The sequence below is a fragment of the Phocoena phocoena genome, chromosome 3 (genome assembly GCF_963924675.1).
Source record: "Phocoena phocoena chromosome 3, mPhoPho1.1, whole genome shotgun sequence".
In the NCBI taxonomy this organism is placed as follows: Eukaryota; Metazoa; Chordata; class Mammalia; order Artiodactyla; family Phocoenidae; genus Phocoena; species Phocoena phocoena.
The window spans coordinates 32,771,788-32,780,867 of NC_089221.1; the positions used below are offsets into that span (position 1 = coordinate 32,771,788).

At 45.0% G+C, this 9,080-nt stretch overlaps 1 protein-coding gene across 2 annotated transcripts in view; it reads right to left on the minus strand.

Moving 5' to 3' along the window:
* Window positions 1-7,571, minus strand: part of DAB2 (DAB adaptor protein 2) — a 51,807-nt gene extending 44,236 nt beyond the window's left edge. The window contains exons 1-2 of one of the 2 annotated variants that reach the window (XM_065873419.1): window positions 7,066-7,571; window positions 6,104-6,210 (exon numbers count right to left, since the gene is read on the minus strand). The gene's annotated coding sequence lies outside the window, so the exon portion shown is untranslated. The remainder of the gene's footprint in view (window positions 1-6,103; window positions 6,211-7,065) is intronic. The other variant, XM_065873420.1, reaches the window with a different exon arrangement.
* Between the last annotated feature and the right edge of the window lie 1,509 nt (window positions 7,572-9,080).

Genomic DNA, 9,080 nt, shown 5'->3' on the forward strand with positions numbered 1-9,080 from the left:
ATGTTTTCAGCCAACTTTCAATTACAACCAATGAAAACTTTAGATCACCTGGACAAATCAGAAACCCCAAGGACAAGTTTTCAGGCAGCCAAGCAAACATCTACGCATCAAGATATCCTTCAGAAGACAGGCTGGACATTGAATAAAACTATCATTTCAATTCAAGTACACGAATTCTTCTGAAAAGCCTTAGCTATAGTCGAACCTTGGTCCAGGCAGAAATCCATATTAAATCTCCTTATCGTCAACCAGCTATGGATGGAAGAGCCTGTTCTATTTGTTTTCTACTTCAAAACTGGGATTTTATTTAAGATATCTGACTTCAGAAGCAAAGGGTAAAAAAAGAAATCCCAAAACAAAAACAAAAAATAACACGACCACCACCCAGTGCTGATGCAGTAAAGCACAGATGGCATTTTCCTTTTTAGGGAGGTTTGAGCACCTACTGTGTGTACCATTACAACTTCTGATCCTCTGATCTACAAGTAAGTTACATGTTTCTCATCTGGGTTAACATTGTGCCCCAAAGCCAGACTGGTTTGGCATTCTTCATAGGACTATGAGAGCCCTCTGACAAATAGCCAAACACATTTGTCTTATTTCTGCTGCCCTAAATGGTAACCAAAAAACACGTTAGCATCTGCGTTACATATTATAGAAGATTAGAACAGCTCTTGGCCCCTTAGTAGGAAACTTCAAATATGAAAAATAAGTGAGATCCTTTGGGTGAAATGTTTAGAACAAGGAAGGCAGCTGTACCCAACACGGACACATTAGTGAAGATATTTTTAACTTTCCAGTTACTTGGGCATGGATTAATTCTAGACCTCAGGAGGACTCAACTGTCCTGCCCAGAGGAGGTTTAAGTGGTACCTTAAGAATTAACATTTGTGTGCCTGTACTTGTTTAGGAAGCACTGCCACATTTTCCTGCTTGAGCTTCACATTTAATAGTTTCACGGTAGGTAAGAAAGATGGTCTCATTTTCAGCCTGAATGTGTTCGTCTCTAGATTTTAGCTTGCCTGAAGACCACAAACGATGAGAACAAGACCATTTTCCAATATCAATTTAGTTATTTCATTGAGAATTATAGTCCTAGAGCAGGTACACTTCTGAAGCAGCAGCTCTGAGGAAGTTGTCTTTTTTTTTTTCATGGCTCCTCCTTTAATTTTAGTTTGGAGGCAACTCGTTCTATTGACGGAGAAAATGAAGCTCAGTTGTTATATCCCTCGCCTTCAATAGCAAAGCTGGGTTGTGGACACCATCATTTGTAGTTCAAAGCCCAAGCTCTTAACCACTAACCTATGCTGTCTCTTCAAAGCCAGAGTTCCAATTCTCTCCTTCTAGATCGCACCCTTGTATCTTTCAGTCTAAGGCGCGAACTCTGCTAAACACCCGTCTCTGATGAACACTGGTCATTCTTAGGACTGATGGATTTGGATTTGCAAGGAGGGTGAGGTGACTAAGGGTCAGGGACTAAGAAATGGCAGTGCTGTCATTCCACTGCAGGAGTAAAGCCTACATTCTTTACTTCACGTAAAATAGAATTTCTTCTAGACTTCCTTCTAGACTTCTATTCACTGGGAGTTCTTCCGTTGCTAGCCTAGCAACATACTTCATGTGACAGGTGTTTACTAAATATTTTGACAACCATCAAGATTTGAATCATAAAGATTCACGCTTGAATCCTGGCGCTACCACTTAATGGTATGACCTTGGGCAGGCTGATATCTATTGATCATAGTGGAGTTAAGAAATGGAGATATCTTTTCTACCTTAAGTGATTTAAAGTGAAAGTCAAGTGGGAGAATGGCATAGTACTTCATAAACCATAAAGCGCTATAAAAACTAAGTGCACCAGATTCATTTACCATGATGGCAAGGCCTACATCCGCACTCTGGGCAAGGCATGAAAAAACAAAATACAAAGTTTTATAGGTTAGAGAGAACCATCTGGTTCAAGAGTAATGATGTAGTTTACGGAAATCTTTTTAAAAAGAAGCAACTGGGACAGTCTTCTAATAAACGGAGATTAATTATGTTTTTTAAAAACCCCAAAGGGAAAAGGATTTAGAAGCGAACTGACAGTATAAAACCAAGGAGTAGATCGGTTTTCCTAGAATCAAGAAAGCAGTCAGGGGCTTCCCTGGTGGCGCAGTGGTTGAGAGTCTGCCTGCCAATGCAGGGGACACGGGTTCGTGCCCCGGTCTGGGAAGATCCCACATGCCACGGAGCGGCTGGGTCCGTGAGCCATGGCCGCTGGGCCTGCGCGTCCGGAGCCTGTGCTCCGCAACAGGAGAGGCCACAACAGTGAGAGCCCCGCCTACCGCAAAAAAAAAAAAAAAAAAAAGAAAGCAGTTATGTGAGATAGCAGGAAGAATGTCAAGGTTTGTGCCTTTTCGTCTTTCTCAGATTCAGTTAAACTGAGCGATGTTTAAATGCTTTATTATTTCCATGACTGTAGGAATTCAGTTACTTTGTTATGCTTTCCACTGAACAAGTGAAATCTGAAAGTTAGTCTTAGATCACGTGAAGGGCTTGCTGAGATACAGCTGGACGGGCCCTACTGCTCATATCTGCTTTAGTGGATGTGGCATGGGAACCAAGAATCTGCATTTCAAACAAGTTCCCAAGGATGCTGATGTAGCTGGTCTGGAAGCTAGTCTGAGATGAGTTCTTTCTAGCTGTGAACGATACACTCTAGCTAACTACGTGTCCAACCTTGAAAGAATGAATGAATCTGACTGTTAAATGAGAACTTACACAGCTCATCGGTTACATAAAGTTCTAAGTCTGTTTCAGAATAATACTTTGCGTCACATTGCTAGGGAGAAATAGGGTAGCTTTTTACCCAGAGAAAACATTAAACCGTAAATTCCTCACCCAAATCTCTTCCAGGTTGAAGAACATTTCAAACCCAGCTTTTCCAGTATTCTCACTTCCTAACCTACCGGCTCCATGGTTACCTAAAAATATAAGTGACAGCCCTAATGCATTCTGCCTCACCGTGGCTCCCCTGCCCTGAACGCTCACTCAGCCTGCTCTGTTCACTCAGAAAGAACTCTTACTAGTTTAAAGGAGTTAAAGGTCACTTGCCTCTAGCTAGCTTAGGAGCTAAGTTATAAGTTACAGCAGCAGAAAAACATTAACTGGCTTGCTTTGTATTGAGGCAACAGCTTTTATGTTCCTGAAATTTCATAAGCCATAATGTTTGTGTCGTGATGATGTGAGAATTAGCGAGAGCTGGACAATCTGGATTACAGTTTTGGATGAAAATAACTTTAGAAGAGAAGGATGAGGTAGGTAGAGAGGAGATTCTACCTCACTTAATAAAAAAAAAGTAACTTCCATTTTTAGACCAGGAAGCAGTTTGTTCAGATCCTGCTTACCCTAGAGTGACAGGCTTCCTTCCAAGGTAGGAGAAAGATTCGGGAAGGGGAGTAACGGTGGCAACCTGCCCAGCTACGTGGGCAAGGACAGCATGGGGCCCTGTGTACTCAGAAGACTTTTTATTTCTAGCCTAGTCCCTCAGTTTAGTTCCCGTGGTCCTCTCCCTTCCCACTTCCTTCTGCTATAATGCTGACTTCAGGCAGAAGGATTGCCCCTTCTCTGTAGGGGGTCTGGGGGGTAGGGGGTGGGGGGAAAGACTTGAATGAGACCAGAGGAGGTCAGCTTGACCAAAGCAAACTGCAGGCTCCAGGCAGAGAACAGAGAGTAACTCCCAGGCGGTTTAGTGTTAGGCACAGCAAACTCCCTGGCTTTGTTAATATTAAGTGCTTAAGTGATTAACATTTTTCAGGTAGACAGGCGGTGTCCAACTTTGACAAAGACATGCCCCGTTCTGCATTTAGTTTTCACAAAGATACATAATTCAGTGGTTCAGGGGGCAACATGAAAACAAAACATCAGAGTAAACTATTCTAAGCATACCAGATTAACAGTCTTCCCAACAAACCTGGGGGTAGGTATTATTATTCTCTCCAGATAAGGAAGCTTAAGGTCAGAGAAATGATGCAATTTGCTCAAGGTCACATGAGCAGTGGTGCTGTCCCTGGGATTTGAACTCAGGCAATGGGGCCCCAGAACCCACATTCGCAGCCGAGCAAGGTGTGAGGTGGAAACGGCCTGTGTGCCGGCCCTTTGTGTCCACACGCAGCGTCATTTGTTCCCCTCACCAGAAATCAGCGTACTCTTTATAGAAGGGGGCTCGATGGCCTGCTTTCCTTCTGAGTCACAGGATTAATCCAGTCAGGAAACATTACCATGAGTTAGGTTACCCTTAAATACATAGATCTGAGGTTACAGCTATTTCGGCTAAATGTGATTTTGGCCAACCTCTGTGCGATCCAGTGGCACAGCTTCAACTTTAGAATTACACAGCAGCGCCAGGGAATTTTCAAATACCGCATCCTGTTCCTCAGGTGTTTCATATTTCGAGTCGAGTCCTCATTCTGGTTCTGCTTGGAGTGTAGACAGCCTTATGCGTTTGGTCAAATACCAAAACCTCCCTCACTGGTCCAGTTTCAAGGCTTTCCGCCTGGGGAGGCATCTTCTGCCTAACACCCTGGAGCTCTGTCTTTGGCAGCCTTCTCAAGTATTTCAGCATCCTAGGTTTGTCTTTAAGAAAAGCATTAATTAAATCCTCAAGTCACTAGAGACTGAGGAAGGGAAACACATGGAAACTTCAAAACTACCCAGGTGAAAAGTATCATGGTAGCAAGTGTAGGCTTACAGACATGAGGGTAGAAAGAGAACTGAAGCAGCACATACTGGCTGTACCACCGAGAGCCCAAGTCTCCACAAAGCCTCCTGCTGACCAGGAGCCGTGACCAAGCCTTCCGTCTTCCTGCTCTCTAAGTCTTCAGGTAACGGGAGGCATGGCCGAGCAGGCCAATAATATCACCCCAACCAGCTGGTCAGCAGCTTCCAGGGGTCCCTGTACCACCTTCCTTCATGCCAACAAGTGTCTTGAAAGCAATTCCCTTCAACCCAAACAAGGTGGCTGAAATCCATTCAACCTTTTGGGCAAGGCAAGACATAAGGCTGATGCACAGGAATTTGGACTTTTAGTTGAATCTCCAACTATAAAAAGTCTTGAGTGGAAATGCAGACTCTGGATTCTGTCCTTAACAGTGAGGCAAGGCTTTGAACAAGCGCTGTGGCTCCCCTCCTCTCTCACATCCTCAGGAGAAGATCAGCTGTGTCCAAGATCACCAGAATGGCGACTACCTACGTGTCACAGCTCAAAGTTGGAAGACGTTCTCCTACCATCTACTTTAAAATGGAGGAGGGTACAGCTTAAGAAGAACTGGTTGCTAGGGCATCCATTTGGATAAGAAGGGAGAGAGTTGGGAGTGGGAAGGGAAGGGGAAGTGAAGTTAGTCACCACCAACAAGAAAAAGAATCCAGTCTGCCTTAGGACGATACTGGCTAGGGATTTAGAAGTAATCTCTTCCAGAAATACACATTGGAAAAAACCACTAGGCCTCCTTTGTGCTTTCTCAACAAGATTGCACATTGCATTAGGTGTACCATTGTTTATTAGCACATACGTAGCACTTCAACCAAAAGGATCCTTCCCCAAAGATGAAGGACAGCTCAATCTCAAATACTTCTGAATTCTTATGGCAATAAACCTTCTTGCAGTATCATAGAGGCCTATCTCCCCTCGAGGAGGGAGAGACAGAACCTGGGGGCGTAGGGGGCAGGCACCACGCCCAGAGAAGAGTAGCCTAATCAAGGTCTGGCTGCTGGTTTCAGAAGCCAGGTGGAGGTGTCGCAGAGCGTGGAGGCAAGCCATTTGGTAGCTGTCAGGCTCCCCCATTCCCAGCTAGTCCCTCCTGCCCCAACAGCCGGTAGAGGCTCCTGTGTGGGGAGCAAACCTCAAGCCTGCAGGAGGATCAATGACATACCCCATCAAAGCCATTCCAAGAGCCTTATCGGACCTCTTGAGGGCATTTCTGCAGCTGCCTTCTTTCCTCAGCCATTCCTTCTGTTTGAGTTAGCTCTGTCTTACCTCCCTCTCCCCCCTTCCCCTGCTTTGCCTGATTAGGGCCAGAAATTTTTTCATTAAGTCACTTTATAGTGCAATAACAACATTTACTATTCATGAAGTCGCCCCTCCATAATTGTTAAGTCTTTCCATGTGTCTGGAAGCTTATTTCGGCTCTTCTCGTTTTACAGAGTGCCTCTCTTCCTTCCAAACACAAACTAAAAAGAAAGAGGATAAGGTGGGGGGAGGAGGGGAAAGGATGGGGTGCAGATAACATCCAGATTCTTTAAGTGTTTTTAATCCAGTTCGATTTCCCTTTGGACTCAGAGGGCTCCCTTCTAAAATTGACTGCGGACCTGAATTCCAGGCTAAGAATTAAGTCAAGAGGAAAGGACGACAGAAACAAATAACAGAGTCAGCTCTAGGCTATGAAACCCGCTATGTTGACTGGGGCTCCAGTCAACCATTCTTTTTTTTTCCCCTTTTCCAAAATTCTTACTTAATCTTTCCAGATTACAGCAAGCAGGCAGACACCACTTAAACCCTCGGAGTATTTCAAACAAGTTTGTTCAGTCTCTTGGGCAGATACTTTCTTAAGAATCGGGTGTAAGACAAAGTTCACATTTTAATGCCATACGTTGTCAGTCACCGGGAAAAAGCTTCTCGCGGGCACAAACCAGGTCCCCAGCCTTTGTCACACGGCTAAAATAACCCCCCTTGGAGGAGTTAATTAGGCGGTCAGCAGCCACACCAGCGTCCGATCCGGGCTGCCCACAGAGCTTTTAAACACACACACACACACACACACACACACACACACACACACGAGGCGCTTGTTAAATGTCACTAGCTGGACATCTGGATTCCGACCCCAAAGATAAACGCATTTCGTGGGAGCATTCCTCGGATGTCAGGCCACAAAACCGCCTGTTTGCCCAAGCACACCGTCTCCTTTTAAAGATGCCCCGGCAGTCCCAGGTCTGCATCCCAAGGCGGAGCGGGAGGGAAGCAAAGGAGGGAAAGAGGTCGCCAAAAATGGAGCCAAAGGGAAGAAGGATCGGAAAGCTACTCACAGGCTAGCTAGCGCCTCCGCGATGCGAGCATGACTTCCCGGTGGTGCCTGAGCCTCCTGGCTACCGCGCAGCCGACACGGCGGCCGCGCTTAAATAGCCGCCGGCCCGGGAGCCTCGGAGCCGCGGGCCACTCCCGGCGAGATATGGTTCTAATCAGATGCTGGCAGCTGAGGACTCCCCAGGAATGCGCCGGGATGTTTTTGCTGCCTGGGCTGGGTAACTCCCCCTCAACGTGTCTGCTGAGTCTTCCAAACTTAACTGTTTATTAACTCGAGCTGGGGCCGCGCAGAGGAGCCGGCTCCCGTGGACTGGGAGCCCCACCAGCGCGGGGCGATCGCCCGGAGCCCAGCGGAGGGGAGGAGGAAGGAGTCAGGGCGCCGTCCGGAGCCCAGACTCGCGGGGCTGGGGACAAGGGACAGGGGAGGGTGCGCTTAAGGACAGGAAAGGGAAACTCCGCAGGAAAGGGGTGGGACCCAGCGACCTTCATCTCACAAATTCCTTCTCTGCGTTGCCGCTTCCAGTGATGTGGCGTCCCAAGTCATCCTAACCCGGTAGGGCCCTTTGAACAAAGGGCTGCCTCTACTCCTGACTTTCCTGGCAAGAAGCAGTGGACGCTAGCTCAGATCTGCTGTCGCTACAGTTGCACGTGTGATTGCCCCCTTTAAAGGAATTCGTGTCTCTTTCACGGCAGATGTGGGCGCACTTAAGTGCGCCAATTTAAATTGGTGGGTAATCTGTGCGTATATGTAAAACATACTGTATTTATGTATGAAATATAATCCTGTATATACAGAATAAAGACAATACTCTCTATGAAATTGATATAAACAAAAACATGCACGCCTATATAACCTAACTAATTAAGCTATATACTTGATATAAACAGAGAGATTATATACTGGCTTCTCCCACAGTATGGGCATCCCTGTGTAGACACATAACATGACTTTATCTGCAGTGATTTCTATAGTGTTTCCTATACTTCTAAGAAAAATCTGAAATATGAGAAATAAAATGTTTGAAAATAGTGACATACAGTACCCAGCAGTAGAAGGCACTCCATAGCGTATCTTAGTGGACCTTAACAAGCTGGGGATTCATCTTCTCCGTATTTTAAAATCATGAACACTTGTAAAACATCCCCAGAAGCTTTGTTGATTTCTAAGAGTTATGAAATTATTCTTGTGAAAAGTATGTCTATGTTTCCTTCTTTTTTTTTTTTTAAGTCTGAGACAGTGTGTACTAAATGTGAAAAAAACTAAATTGTGACTTGGATGGGAAGGGGTTATTGATTTTATTGAGTAAGTAACACACAGTGGATTTGCATTTTACCTCTGGAAACTGGGGGTTCAAATCAGGCTCATGGGACACCAGATATGTATTTTGTGGTCCCAGCCTAGATCCGACTGCAAAACCACATAATTTGGGACAGCTCAGTGTGAGTGACAGTCCCTGCTCTCAAGTAGGTCAGGCTTGGGACAGCCCTGGAGCCAGGCGTGCAGAGCAGCAAAACCTGTCAACGATGAGAATACTACCTCTTTTGACCTTTACTCTTTCTGCCACCTGTCTCATCCCCTCATACCTGGGAGGTAGAGGTGAGGAGGGTGGTGCTGACAGTTTTCAATATTCCTCTGAGGTAATTTGCTATTATTTTAAAAAAATGACTTTGTGTGAATGACAAGAGGTATATAAAATTTAGTCTTGGGACTGTATTTATAACATTTGTGCAGAGAAATTTATTTATTTATTTTATACCACATTCTGTATTTTGTTTTATGATTTTTTAACATCTTTATTGGAGTATAATTGCTTTACAGCGGTGTGTTAGTTTCTGTGCAGAGAACTTTAATTGTGGTACATTTTAGGACATAGTGCTTTATTTTTAAGATCCAGAAGTACAGAGAGTTGGTTTCCCTTCCAAAAGCTAAGTAGCTGGAAAAATGACAGCAGATTTCAGGCAAACAGAGACTTTGACAATTTGAAGAAAAAAAAATGGGTCTCTCTTTTAACCTCAC